At 44.0% G+C, this 14,623-nt stretch overlaps 1 long non-coding RNA gene across 1 annotated transcript; it reads right to left on the bottom strand.

Moving 5' to 3' along the window:
* Positions 1–2,164: 2,164 nt before the first annotated feature.
* Positions 2,165–12,083, bottom strand: LOC103693876 (uncharacterized). Its single transcript, XR_015639628.1, has 4 exons — positions 11,944–12,083; positions 4,832–4,934; positions 4,012–4,086; positions 2,165–3,049 (listed from the first exon to the last, which is right to left on the bottom strand). It is a non-coding gene; the product is annotated as an uncharacterized LOC103693876 (long non-coding RNA).
* Positions 12,084–14,623: the final 2,540 nt, after the last annotated feature.

The raw sequence follows: 14,623 nt of genomic DNA, 5'->3' as shown, positions 1-14,623 counted from the left end.
GGATTATAAATTTGGATATTTCTGTGGCAGTTGGTGTTTGGGAAGGATTAGGAGGTTCGGCCTTGTTGTAAGAAGTGTGTCACTGAGGGATGGTGTTTAGTTTTTTCTGCTCCTTACTTGCCAATGAGGACATAGCTTATATGCAGGTATATTCATATGTATGTGGATTTGAGTGCAAACATGCAGGGGTCAGAGATGATAGGTGTCTTCCTCAATCAATTTTCATCTCAGTGTTTGAGAAAGGGTCTCTCATTGAACCTAGAGCTTGTGTACTAGGCCAGACTGACTGGCCAGTGATCCACAGGGCCTGCCTATCTCTATTTCTTCAGTGTTAGGATCCCAGGTGCCTGGTGCCTGGCTTTTAACTGGGCTTTGGAGACTGGACTCAAGTTTTTATGTTCCCAGGAGCATCTCTCCAGACATGACCTTTAATGTTAGTTACCAAATCAATAGTAGAAAAAAAATGTTGAAAGAGGGCCACATACTAGCAACATTTAAGTGAGATACCTGGACTTCTTAACCTCACCATTATGCTAGTATGGTATCCAGGAAGTTGACTGTATTTTAAAATTTGTCCAGGATGTTATGATTTACCAACTCAATTGTATATTTAATTGAATTTTAACTTGAATTATTCTATCTTAGTCTATATGAACTCTTAGTCTGTGTGAATATTCCTAGTCTCCTTTGGGGGAATTTCACATAGTTCTAAGTAGCAAACTGTATTGTGAGTCGTTTTAATTTTGCATAGTTTGCCATTGTCCTACTCAAAAACGTGACTCTGTTATGACTTCCCAAACATATATCAATAAACAATCGGATTTTGAGTAAAAGCTGCTTTTCCTCACTCAGTTTAACTCCCAAGTACAGTGATCTATACATGTCAGTTAAGGTCAAGTGACGATTCATTGATTTTGAAAAGCATGAATAACAATCTCTCTTGCAAAAGATCCCCATGTAGCTGTACGTATTTAATGTAAGTGGTTTTGAATTAAGCAAAGATTTCCACTTCACCCAGAAGAAAACCAGTTGCCCCTTGGTAATACCACAGAACTCAAGGAAGTGAAATGAAAAATTGCAAGGGATTAGATTTACCTATTCCAGTGGGTACATATATCTACCAAGTATATACAGGAACTCGATGGCTCCAGTCATGTGTCATCTGTGGACAACCCTCTTCTACTCAGCCAAGGGGCATGGCCCTACCCCCATGGCCCTCACTCCTTAGTCATACAGATTTGTCATAACAGAGATTAGCTGGTACATAAGCGCCATCCCTCTCTTGTCTTGCCTCCTCCACTCAGGGAGGTTTGAAAATATTCCTTAACTATTTGAAAACGGGATTCAAAGCATGGCATGTCAGCCTCTATTTCAAAAGTCACCAGCAGAACATAAAAGCAAATCATAAATTTAGAGTCAGTTTGTTGGAACCGCATTATGGCTACAAAAAATAAATCAGGGGGCAGCTTAAAACACATGGAAAGAAATGGCCGTAGGCACCACTGATAGTCATTCACTATTCATTCATGTATTTAGTGTTGGCTAATTCAACACATATTTCATATCTTCCCCCACTTACTTACCAAGCACTGATGGGACACCATTCATCCCCTTGTTGTGTTAGGACTGGCTTGGCCAGATCCTGATGGTCTGTCCATTTTAGTTCATCCATAACGACTGAGAACTGCAGAGATGACTCAGCAGTTAAGAGCACTGGTTGCTCTTTCATAAGACCTAGGTTCAATTCCCAGCATCCACATGGGAGGACATACTTGTCTAACTCGTATTCTAGGGAGTTATCTGACACCTTCACACAGACACGCATGCAAACAAAACACCAATGCACGTAAAATCATAATTGTGAAGTGATTAGATGCCAAAGGTGGAATGAATTGCAGAAGGACGTCTCCGATGTATGGATATGACTAAAGCTCACCAAAGTGGGCACAGGCATTCATTCTGCTACTTTGTGTTGGTAAGTCCGCTGGGTTGAGGTCCTAGCTAAGTAGCAGTGCTGGAAGGTAACATGGCGAAAAAGCTTATAGGGCAAGTTCAACATTAGGGTCCTCCTTGGCTGGCTGGAAAACCCTAGAAAATTTACACAGAGAGTCTATCTAGACAGTGGGTTTGACACCCTTAGAAATTCTTTACAGTGAGTCTTTTATTGTTACTCTTCCAAGAGGAGGCTCAGAGAAAGTGGCACTTTGGATATTGTACAAGTAGTCTACCTTGAGAGAATAGCTTATAGCTAAGGTCTCTCTCTCTCTCTCTCTCTCTCTCTCTCTCTCTCTCTCTCTCTCTCTCTCTCTCTCCCCCCTCCCCATCTTTCATGTCTGTCTGCCTGTCTCATTGAGATTTAGACCCATGAAATAAAAAATAGATTTGTCTCCCACTTTTATCCAGAAACACCTTTATCTGTGAGGAACATTATACCTACAGAATGTCTTTGACCCCTAACCACTGAAGTTAGCAAGAGGCTTGGTCATTCTGACATTTCAGGGGAGCAAAGAGAGCTGAAAGAAACGAGGAAAGCAACTCACTTAAGGGACTGCAAGAGCTGTAACTCAGGACTCTCAATTCCTTGGGGCTGAAGCAGCGGTCAAAACCAGAAGGAGGTGAAGAGGAAAGAAGGAAAGGAGGACAGTGAAGGAGAGGGGTGGCTATACCAAGAGGATCAAAGGAGAGATGAAAGGGATAAAGGAAGGAAATGAAGGGAGACAATTACCCTAGAAGAGCAATGGAAAGACAGTCCATCTGATGCCTTCTTCTTTGCGGCTATACATGGCAAATACTGATGTCTGGCAAACCAGAGTCGTGGGTGTCTTGCTTACACGTGACAATGTATTCACCACAGTGAATTAGACCATGTTCTTGTGGCATCAGGTGTGTGGTAGAATCACAGAACACTAATCTTCAGTTTGCTTCTGCTTGCCACACTTTCATGAAACAGGTCACTGCCCACAGTGTAGAGTCTTCATCTGTACCTATGGCTCTGACCAGTGTCACCCAAAGTAGGATCTTGATTCACAGGCTGTTCATCCTTTATCTGCTACACATGAGGATAACAGTAAATACTGGTGATGCAGAGAACTGGAGCAGTGTTATCTCCAGGACTCAAAGTGAAGTGACTGACCAGGCACACATAACAGTGACAATGAGAATAGACTCTCTAATGCCACCCAGCGAGGTATGTGGGTAACAGTGCAAAGCTATATTGCTTCTAACAGGGGGTGAGAAGTGACTTATTGTGATAGTGAGGAAGACAGAGAGTCTAGCCTGGACAACTTCACACATCATTCCTCCCTCTCCTGAATGGAGCTCCCAGAGAGTCCCTTCCTCCCAGCCAGGTGACTGGGGGAGAGGACTCCATCAAGCTCAAGGCATTAGCATTTGACTTAGGCCTGACCCACAATTCAAGCCTCATTGGGGGGGGGGAACTGTCTCAGTAGTTTGGGGCATAGTAATAACCAGATGGGAACCACCTCTATTTTGAGGCTAACTGTAGACTAAGAGATCCTGAGCGAGGCACTGAGAAACACTACAATATGAAAGGTAGCTTCAGAGGTGAACATAGTGTGTCTATTCAGATGTGTAGAGAAAATGAAACCTGGCCCTTATGGGTCCAGCTGTGCTAAGACCACAAAATTGGTTTGAGTTGGCTTTAACGTCTGTAACTGAAAATGATCTCGCCGTATTAGCTTGTTTTGGGGACATTACCATAGGCAGAATCAGGTTTCGGGTCAAATGGAAGCTACCTGTTTCCTCTGAGGGCTCAGACTAGCCTCACAGACAGACACTAAGGGGGTTCCTTACTATGAGGCTGTCAATGAGGGCTCAGACTAGCTTCCCAGACAGACACTAACCAAGGGGGTTTCCTTAATATGATGTTGTGAACACATTATCTCGAGGCAGAACACGGCCTGGAAGAAACTACATCCAGTGAACACTAATGCATACACCATTAGAGCTGAATGGGAGGAGATGCTAAGTGTGCCAGGAAGGTCTACAAACCTAGGTAAAAATCAGGTACAATACATGCCCTTCTGGAATTTACCATCTTCCTCGCCTAAGAGTCTTTCTCCGTCTCTGGAAGAGAACATATTCACACATTCATTTATTTGCTCAGAGCGTATGTAAATTACACATGCCATATATAATGAAGTCAAAGTCTGGACTGCAGAAGGTTTCAGGAATGGGCTCTTTGAGGGCAAACTCTTTGGCAAATCAAAACTCTAAATGTTAAACTTCCAGCACATCCTGAATGTGCCTTTGGAGTTCATTACCTTTGTCGGTCTTGCATACGGTCTTTACTTCCCTCGTGGCTGTGTGACTTAGTGCCTGGTGTGAACAGTTTAGGGAGAGCAGATCTGCTTTACTTCCTGGTTTGTGAGGGTTTGCACCATGTACTCCAGATCATTACAGCGGTAAGATCATGGTGAACAGGAAGGAAATGGGGAACCGAAGAATACAAGAAGGAGTACAGTGTGACATAGTCCCCAAAGACGTACCTTCGAAGTGACCCCTTTCTTTCAACTAAGCCCCACTTACAACTATTCACAGTTTCTCCACAATGTCCACCCAGAGTTAATCCATTCATTAAGTCAAAGCCTTCATGAGCTAACTGTCTCTGAACTAAAAGATGTAAAACATAACATAAAATACACATATGATGTGTATTTTTTTTCTGTCAGACAGCAGTGCGTATAGCAGAACTCCGGGGTCAGGTAAGGACTGGATCCAGGCTCTCCTTGAAATCACTGAGTGACTCTAGGTGGCTTCTTTAACCTCACCAAACTTTGGCTCTGTAAATGGGACTCTTCAAGGTACCCACCTTGCTGGGCTTTTGCAATGATGGGACATATTCACACATTCACTCTGAGTGTTTAGCATAATACTTGGCATGCGTCTTGTCCTTTATCAATGTGGTACTGCACCTGGGAAGTCAAGAGATGGGGCTAAGTCAGCCATGAAAGAAAAATGAGCTGTGGAAATTTGCACAAATCCCCAACACAGCGTTTTGTTTTGTTTTGTTTTGTTTTGTTTTGTTTTGTTTTCCTTTTGATTTTTCATTTTCGGAGATCTAGAGGGCTCACAGAAAGAGGTTGTTGTTAGCGGACGACTGCAAGTTAGCCAGGCTCTTGATAAGCACACGCTCTGATGGGCGCAGGGGCTTGGACTGAGTAAGGACCAACCAGTGATCATCACACCTGGCGGTGCTAAGAGAGAGGTGCAGAGACTGACACACCATCTGTGTTTGTGCTAATATCTCCTGACAGATTGTCAAGTGCTCTTGCTCGGTGTCAAGGAGGCAAAGGAAGATCAAGTGATGTGCTTGGGATCACCCACTCAGGAAGCGGCAGCCCTGGTCTATGTGACACCCCCTCCCTCCAGTCAGCCTATGCATTGCTAGGGCAGAAAGGCTCTGAGGAATCGTGTGTATGGTTGCAACAGAGGTGCAAGAGTGGCTTACCACAGCAGTTTCCTCTTGTTGCACCAACAAACACATTAGAGGTTTTGGGGTGATGAAAACCCTGCTTTCAGAAGGAGCCATCCCTTAGGTATGAAATGAAGGTACTACATCCCTCTGTGGTAATGGCTCACTGAGCTCAGCCCTACCCAGCCTAGAATGTTACCAAGTTGCCAAGGCGCAGGGACGTTTTCTTTCTTGAGAGTTTCCCAGGACTTTGCAAACATGACCCTATTAATCCATTCAGTACCCGGATGAGATAGGTAGTTGGAAGTTATTATTATTCTCACTTTCAAAGTAGGAGATCTGAAGCCAAGAGAGATTAAGCAATTAGTCTGAGGTCAAATGGTGAGCCAGGGACAGACCTGGGAATGAAACAATTATCTTCTGAAATTCCAATCGAATGCACAGACCGACTGGCTTTTCATCAGGATGTCTATGGTTGCAGCTCCCTGCATTTGTATGGGTTGCTTTAATACTAATATCCAAACCGACAGAGGGTTTTCCTAAAGGATCGGCTGAAAACAAAGCAAAGAAGCAGGCAAATTCCCGACATAATGTCTTACCCCTAATGGGGTATCCACTTTACCTAGATCTGAAGTCTTTTATTTCACCTGCTAAGAGTTGTGGAGGGCTAAGGGCTGGTGGGGGTGGGGAGCACAGGGAACTCCTTCCTGCGTGTGGGTTCTACCCTCCAGCCTTCGAATCTGCCCTTTTGTTTGCAAGCAGGGTCTCTTTCCCCTTACCTCTCCCTATCCCTTTATCTCTTCCCTCTCTTTTTCCTCCCTTCCCCTCCTTCTTCTCCTCCCTCTCTCTCCTCCTCCTCCCTCCTTCTCCATTTTAAGAATGGAGAATTGTCGAGAATTTCCTAGCATATATTTTGATCACATCCTTTCCTCTCCCCAACTCCCTTTCAGATCGTCTCCTGTACAACAGAACCTCATCTTCTTTCTCTCTCCTAAAAGTAAAAACTAAAATTAACTACCCCCACCCTTCCACCCACACGCAAAGCACACACACATGAGTTAAAACAAAGCATGGGACCTGGTTTGTGTGGACCCCCTGACCTTGAGCATGACGCCTGCCTCGGAGTGTGCTTGAAACACCCAATGAAACTCCCCTGAAGAAAACTGAATTTCTCTCTCCCAGCTTCTTGGTGAGGGGTGGGATTTTATATACACCTCCTTTCTCAGTCCTGGGATTGTGTCCGGGTGGAACCTGTGCAGGTCTTGTGCATGCTGCCCCAGTCTCTGTAAGTTTGTTTGTGTTATCAGTCTTGTTGTATTTGGGAGACACTGTTTCCTTGGAGTCGATCATCAACTCTGGCTCCAAAGTTCACTCTCCTTCCATGAAGATGCCCGAGCCTTGGGGGAAGGGGTTTGTTTGATAAGGGCCGAGCGCTCCAAAGACTCTCACTGTCTGCACATTGTCCAGGGTGGGTTAATTACCATGTCCTAGAGAAAGACGCTTCTATCCTGAGATTTGGCCAATTCGATGATTTGATGCTCTGGTTGAAATTCCAGGGGCTCGGAGACCAAGCAGTCTCAAGACAGGGTATTTGTAAGGAACCCATACTGACTTCAACTTGTGATCACCCTGCTTCAGCCTCCTGAATGGCAGGATAAACAGCGATAAACTAGCACACCATGTTCTTTTCTTTGGAGTGTGTGTGCATGCATGTGCATGTTCATAAACGTGTGAGTGGTGTGTATGTACTTGTGTGTGAAGGCCAGAGGTCATCTTAAGGTGTTGTTTGTTCTTCAATTTGGTTTTGGTTTTTTGTTTTGTTTTTGCTTTTGTCTTTTTAGTTTTTGTAGTTAGTTAGTTAGTTGGTTAGTCAGTTTTTCGTTACTGTTACTTTGTTCTACTTTGTAGAAAAGTCTCTCACTGGGACCTGAGGCTAGTTGATTCTTGTAGGCTAGGCAGCAGTGAATCCCAGAGTTCTTACTTTTATCTGCTAAGGGTAGGGCTATTGACCCATTTACTGCGCCTGGCTTTTGGCAAGGTGTAAGGAACTGAAATCAAGTCCTCATGCTTATGTGGCAAGCAATTCACCTCTCTAGCCCCATGTGCTCTTTTCTTTAGAGATAATCAGTATCACAAAAAGGGTTACCAAAGATCTTGCAATTTCTCAGATGTTGGGACAGAAAAGATGAATAGGAACTATTTTCAAATTGTGTGGAATCTAGAACCCAGCTATTCAGCTTTGAGCTCCATTTCAGTCCTTAAATACTTTCCAGTCTTGGGGCTGAACAGTTTTGGCAGTAGGTGACATTGTATGGCCTAGCTAAGGAGAAGCAAAGACTTCCCGGCGGACCCAAAGGAGGCCTTTTAAAGGCATCTGAATGGGACATTCCTCCCTGGCTGTCAGTTCTGTATAGATTCTGGCCCTCCAAATACCTGGAATGATTTTTTTTTCTCTTTTCTGATTACTTCAATCTTTATGACTCAATTTACAATCAACCACTCTGTTTTGATTTTGTCTGGTTTGAGTTTATCTCTTTCGTCTAGTGGGATTTCGAGATGCTCATTTCTATTGGTGGGAAAATATAGTCCTACTTGATTCGCTAGGTGAGAGACTCTCTCTTTTTAAGTGGCTGTATGCCATGCTCAAGGGCTTGCTTTCAGAATTCATGGTGGCCACTCCGGGATCTGTTGAATTTCAGTCCCTGAAAATCCTCATCAGACTTTTGGAGAAATTCTCCTATGACTTCCACAACTTCTTAAAGTGCTGGAGTCCTCTAACTTGTCACCCAAAGAAATTCTACTTCTGTCACTATCACTTTAGAACCCTCCTTGGTTTTGTCACACACACACACACACACACACACACACACACACACACACACAAAGCCTGAGCCCACACAGGAATGCTAGGAAGAAAACAACTTTCTAACTTATACAGCATAGCCATTGTCTTCTGTCCAGGAAATGAAACACCGGGGAAGTCCTGAGGCAGGAGGATTCCTTCCCTGTCTTCCTTCTTGTCTTCTAAACTAACAATATGGTAGTCAGAAGATGGATCATCTCCAGACAGGGTTTGGGGCTCAAGTTCAGGACCTTGCCAAGGATGCTCTTGAGCATTTCCACATGGAGCTGAGGTGTCAAAATCTCACACAGGTCTTAGCCACTTTTTCAGGCTATTTCCGGGGAACACTTGAAAGTAGCTTGTGTGAAGGGTTTCTCACAGCATAGTACCATGTGCGAGCAGCTATGCTTGGAACCTCCCCAGCTCCTAGGCTCAGAGCAATACTATAAAATCAACCAATCACATCACAGACTAAGGCTGCAGGTACTGGTTGCCAAGCAACCCAGAGCTAATCTTACAGATGTGTGAACATCTGTGCGGGAGAAAGGAAGTGTGCAGCACCCAACAATGCGTGCAACACCCCACCATCAGGCCTACTACCATTTTTTCCCCTAAGCAAGCTCACATTTCTTATCATGTACATCGAGCAGATTTCCCCCCTACTTGTTTCAACCCAGTGTTTTATTGTCCCAAATCCTTGCTCTTGACTTGAGTTCATGTGCTCCGTGGTAGTACAAGTGGTAATTACACAAGTCTTTCCTTCCCTGTCATTGGCAACAGTCACCAGGGAAATTTACAGCCCCCAATATCCAGATCTGGAAACTGGTTATTAAGCATGGTTGAAGAAAACCCTGACGTGGCAAATGGCATGTGAACAAGGACCAGCTCCAGCAGCCCTTGGGAGAGAACGGCTGGGAGTGAGCCAGTGACCAGCGATGTCATTTCACTGCATGCTTATTACTTATGATCTATTACTCCTAATAATAGCTATTATCTCCATCTCGGTTCATGGCCTAGCATTGTAACTGGCATTGTGTGAACTCTTCATTTGGCTCTTTTAGTACTAATTTCTTTTTTTTTTTTTTTTTTGTAATAAAACAACTGATAGGTCTGGGTGATAATTTTAGGATGAGAAAAGAGCTAAACAAAACAAAACCAAAAAAATGAATGAAAGAAAGGAAGAAAGGAAGAAAGGAAGAAAGGAAGAAAGGAAGAAAGGAAGAAAGGAAGAAAGGAAGAAAGGAAGAAAGGAAGAAAGGAAGAAAGAAAGAAAGAAAGAAAGAAAGAAAGAAAGAAAGAAAGAAAGAAAGAAAGGCAAGCAAGCCAGCAGCTACTCTGAGACCCATACTGAATTGTTTGGCATGCGGGTAGACTTGGAATTCTAAAGAGGGTTGTAAACTCAGCCACTCAGATGCAGGCAGGCAACACAATGGGTGGGCTTGGCCAGGTGTCAAATTCTACAGGACACGAGGACAATGGAGGGAAGGACATGGCTTCCCACTCAGAGACTCAGAGCCCTCCATGACTACTCTTTCCAAAAGTATTTTTCAACCAGTTTATTTTGAGGCAACGTCCAACTTACTGAAAAGCTGGAAGAGTATAAAAGCAGCATCTACATGTCCCCCTCGAATGTCACTGCTTCAGATCCTCAGGCGTTCTTTCTTTTATGTCAGTGTATACATCCGTTAGTATCAATTCCTCTGAGCCATAAACCACGAGTTACCAAACGCTCTAAACCATACACTTCTCCTAAACAAGACCGTCTCTGTGCCATAGGAATTTTTAGATAAGGAAGCCATCTTGATGCAACATCGCCATACAATCTTAAATCCTCTTCAAATTCAGATGGATGCCTGTATCAATAGATGGTCCACAGTCCTGTTGATAATCATACCCAATGCTGTCGTCATGCCCCTTTAGTTCTGTTTAATCTGAGAAATTCCTCAGGGTTTCAAGTACTGGGCACTGAACCTAGAGTCCCATGTTTACCCATCCAGAATATGCAGCTTTAATTCCCAAGTTTTCAAGTTTTAGGTTGAGTCTCTTCAGGTCAAACAAGAAATGCTTGAAGCTTAGATTTACAACCTGCTATTCTGACATCTGTGGTGTGGAAACTGGTGCATACTGGTATTAGCCTTTCTTAGGGCAAAGCTTTGAAATGAAGAAGAACATACTCAAAGGGTAGATAAGTATGTTGCTTGATGAATTTTCACAAAATAAACCTAACTTTGTAAGTGATTTCCAGGCTAAGGATTCAAATTCTTATGCCCACAGGCAGATCTTATCTTTTTCTGAGCCTTACCTGAGTAGAATCGGATGGACCGTTCTTTTCTCTCCAGGATTATATGAGATATCTTCATGTTAGGGCACATGGCAACAGTTTCCTCTGTAGAGCATTTGGTCTCAAGTCAACTACTTGCTACAGTCCCTCTGATGGTGGGTAGAAACCTCAGCAGCTCCTTAGCCACTAAGCAGGAAGATACCCTACTATTCCAAGCACACCCCTAACACCTTTTAGGGTACTCCCTTCATACTTCATGACTGGCAGCCAGGAGTTACATTGTTCCTGTTGGCTCTAATCAGAACAGAGACTACATTCAGTCAGAATGTGACATACTTTCTCCCAAAGCAAATTAAAAAGATAAGATGGCTACAGAGTAGACTTGGAGCAGCCACCCGAGCTTGCTAGTCTCCAGGCTGTTTGACTGAGCTGTGGTCTTCTTTGGAGGTCTCAGTCTAACACAATGTAGCTCTGCTTCTCACTATTTGCATTTTGATGATTGCCTCCCAGCACTCAGTTCTTATTCTTATTTGGGGTTTATTAGACCCTTTTCAATAGCTCTTTACCTTGAGCAGGGGACTCCATCCTTAGCAAGGAGATAATGAATCTTCTCCCCTTCATGAAGTTGTATAATATCTGAGTTCTTACCTGTAGGGTTGAGAGTGCCCAGGAAAAAGTTGTATTATGTGTATGTGTATGAGTAGTTATGTGTGTGTTTGTTTAATCATGTAGCCCATGCTTGCCTTAGCATTCTAAGCACTTCAGATATAGGTGTGCAACAATGCTCACTTGTGCATTTACTGTTATTCGTGATACTTTTCTGTCTTTTTAATAGTAGCAGAGGAGGAGGAGGAAGAGGAAGAAGAAAGTCCTAGCAGATGTGCTGTTTTTAAACTAGAATTCTGGCTCTACTTTGCACTCAGGAAGGGGTCTAGTCCTTTTACACTGACGGTTTCTGTCATAGATATTCACATGATCTAAGTGGAGAGAGGATCAGAGGTAGGAGATGCCCCTTCTCCCAAAAGCAAAAACCTAGCCAAGCAATGAAGCTAAAACACTGGGATTTAAAAAATAGTCCTCTAGTTACTGCATCTTCCACATTGCCACCAGAATATTCTAAGGCAAAGAGTCAATTGTTAATCCCTGTACCTTGTACCTGTAGTACAAGTATATGTTCTTGTGGATGTGCATGAACCTGTAAGGAGGCCATATGTTGCCCTCAGGCATCTTCCTCTCTACCACTCTGTTTTATTTTTTTGAGGCCAGGCCTCTCACTGAATGCAAAGCTCATAGATGGCTAAAACTGGGGAGCAGCAAGGTCCAAGGTCCTCTTTCTGCTTCCCATTGCTGGTGTTAAGGTGAGTACCATAACACCCAGCTTCTTACCTGGTTGTTGGAGATCCAAACTCGGGTTCCCATGGTTACCTAGCTGTTTCCAGGCCCTTAATTCAATGCTTTAAGAGTCCAACACAGTGGGAGGACAAAAATGACCTTGGTGGCAAAAAGGGACAAACCCTGACCTAGCCAAAAGAGCAAGGCCGGTATCAACTGTGTTCAGTCATGTTGCAAATATGGGCACTCCTTGATAAGCTGCTCTAAGGATGGCTGTTTATCAACTCTGTGGCCTTCCTCCCAGTAGCCCTGGAGTTCTCCGGCTAAACCTAGACAAGAGAGAGCAGCTAAACCCTACAATATACCCAACTAGTGACCTCCAAAGCAGTCAAGGTCATAAAGAAAACACAGTCTCAGTGATAGGAACTTAGGCGGCACGGCAGCTAAATTAGGGTGGTGCCCTAGATAGAAACAGAAAAGAGACCTGAGGATAACACCAAGGGACTCTGAATAATGTGCACTTTATTTCTAGCATATAATATTATTGCAGGGAGTGACTTGCATCACTAATTTATCATCTTAATAATAAAAAACCACCTACCTGTGGGCATGGGGCCATGTGTAAACTCTATGTAATGGGTCCTCTTACAAATTGGTCTCTTACCAATACGGTGTATGCTACACTAGAGTCCCATGAAGGCTTCCTAAAAGCCAGACCAAAGCAGGTTCTAGAAATGGTTTGTGGATAGGACTTTTAAAATATGCCTTTGGGGATAATTTAGAAGCCTTCCCAACCAGAACAAGAGGGACCCTGGGTTTAGGCTTAGGACATCCTGTTGGACACTGTCAGTTTCCCTTTCTGATAGAGACCTGACTTGGGGCTTGATGTTCACCCTCCTAAGCAGGAGCTCTTGCTAGCACTGCATTCAAGCCTGGGGAAGCCTGAGCAACACACAGTAGCTCTTTGGCTTTTCACTAGTCTCTAAAATAGAACCACAAAAGCACCTGTCTTGTGGAATTGTGGCGAGGGTAAGTTCACATAAGCATAGCATTTAGCATGCTGTGGCACTAAGTGATAAGTACTCTGTAAGTACTCTATCTGGTCATGTCTGCAGCACCTCTTCTGTCAGTAAGGTGAAATGTGGATCAGGACAGTGCTTACCTCGCAGAGCTATGGCCAGGGTGGGTCAGAATAGATGCTCAGTTTCACAGCCCTGATCCTAGCAAATCCTCAGTATGGTTCAGTCATTTACTACCCATGTTTACTGTCGTCAGGAGGACTGCAGTTCTGGATCCAGAGACTGTCCCCTCTGGTCTTCTGTAAGAGCAGTTCACAGAGGGTAGAGGCAGTCATAGGAAACTTGGAGGCCCAACCACAAGTATTCCCAAGTCTAGAGGTCTCCAGGAGCTGGAGATTCAGAGTCCCCTTCTAACAACTTGTGGGTTACTGTTATTTTCACCCAGGGGCTGGGTTCATTGGTTAAGATGTAGAGATTCCGATTGGCCAACTGAACTGTAAGCAGTCCTGAATAAGGACTGGTTGCTTCAGCAAGTCTGTGATGTAAGAAATTCTTTCCTGACAGAAGTTCTCTTTCTACAAAGACACTAAAATGCAAAGAACAAACAGGCCCCCAGTAAGCCTGACTGTAAAACCCATCGACCCAAAGTGTGGAGGCCAAAGGTATTTCCCATGTCGTCAAGGATCAACTGGAGGAAGACTTTGGTCTCCTTTTCCCTTTCCCAAACAGCTTCCCAGGGACACACATTCCTGTCTTGGATGGCTATAAGTTTACCACGTCTGCTTGGATAAGTCATTTATGACCCAGCCTCAGTTCCACCATCTGGTAAAACACAGCTTTTTCTAGCAACCACTCAATGAATTCACTCTTGGTAATAACTGGAATTTTCATTGGGATAACGCGATTCAAAGCTTTAAAAGAAGCAGGGCCTGGTTCTGCAGGCTTAATGGAGATATAGCAAGAACTCATCATTGTGAAGGGACGTGGTCTGTCTGTGGTCCAACTCAAGCAGCAAAGGGCACTGCGTCCTCGCGTGGATGACTGTGTACATCCAAGTGGTGGCAGTGCTGGTCGCTATTTTTTTCCTCCTACTTTTTTCACCTCTCTTTCCTACAGTGGAATCCATGGTTTCCCATTTGAAACTTCTTTCTTATAGGCAATGAGGCTATCTGTCCACCACATGGTGTTACCCCCTCAACTCCCACGAAAAGGAAGGATTCGAGATCCAAACGTAGCTGAAGTGACTTTCCTTCTTGGAGACACCTGTGGGTACTGAAAAGGTAAAGGTCTCTTCTCTCGAAACCCCCAAATGCTCAGAGATATCTCTGCCACCAAGGGACGAATTCAGCAGACACTGAAGCTACTGCATAATAAGGGATATAAAGGAGGAGAGGGGATGAAAGGGAGGAGGGGAGAGGAGAAGGAAGAAAAGACGAGGAGGGTGTGGAGGGTGGAAGAAGAGGAAAGACAGGGAAAACGGAGGGTACAGATAAAAATACAGGAACAAGAGAGGAAATGAGAAGGAGATGGCCCTTGATCTAACTTCCTGAACTGAACCTGTATGACCAGCTGTTTGTCTTGACTTTTCCAGTTAAGGAAGACAATGGCTTTCCTTCTTCCTTCCCTCCTCTCTTTTTCTTCTTTTTGGCCTGTATGTACTTCAAACAGTAACCAATGTCCCCTCCCCCTCCCCCACAAAGAGTTAGAAACAGTTA

The sequence above is a fragment of the Rattus norvegicus genome, chromosome 16, assembly GCF_021556685.1.
Source record: "Rattus norvegicus strain SHRSP/BbbUtx chromosome 16, alternate assembly SHRSP_T2T, whole genome shotgun sequence".
NCBI lineage: Eukaryota > Metazoa > Chordata > Mammalia > Rodentia > Muridae > Rattus > Rattus norvegicus.
This window is presented reverse-complemented; position numbering and strand designations above follow the sequence as displayed.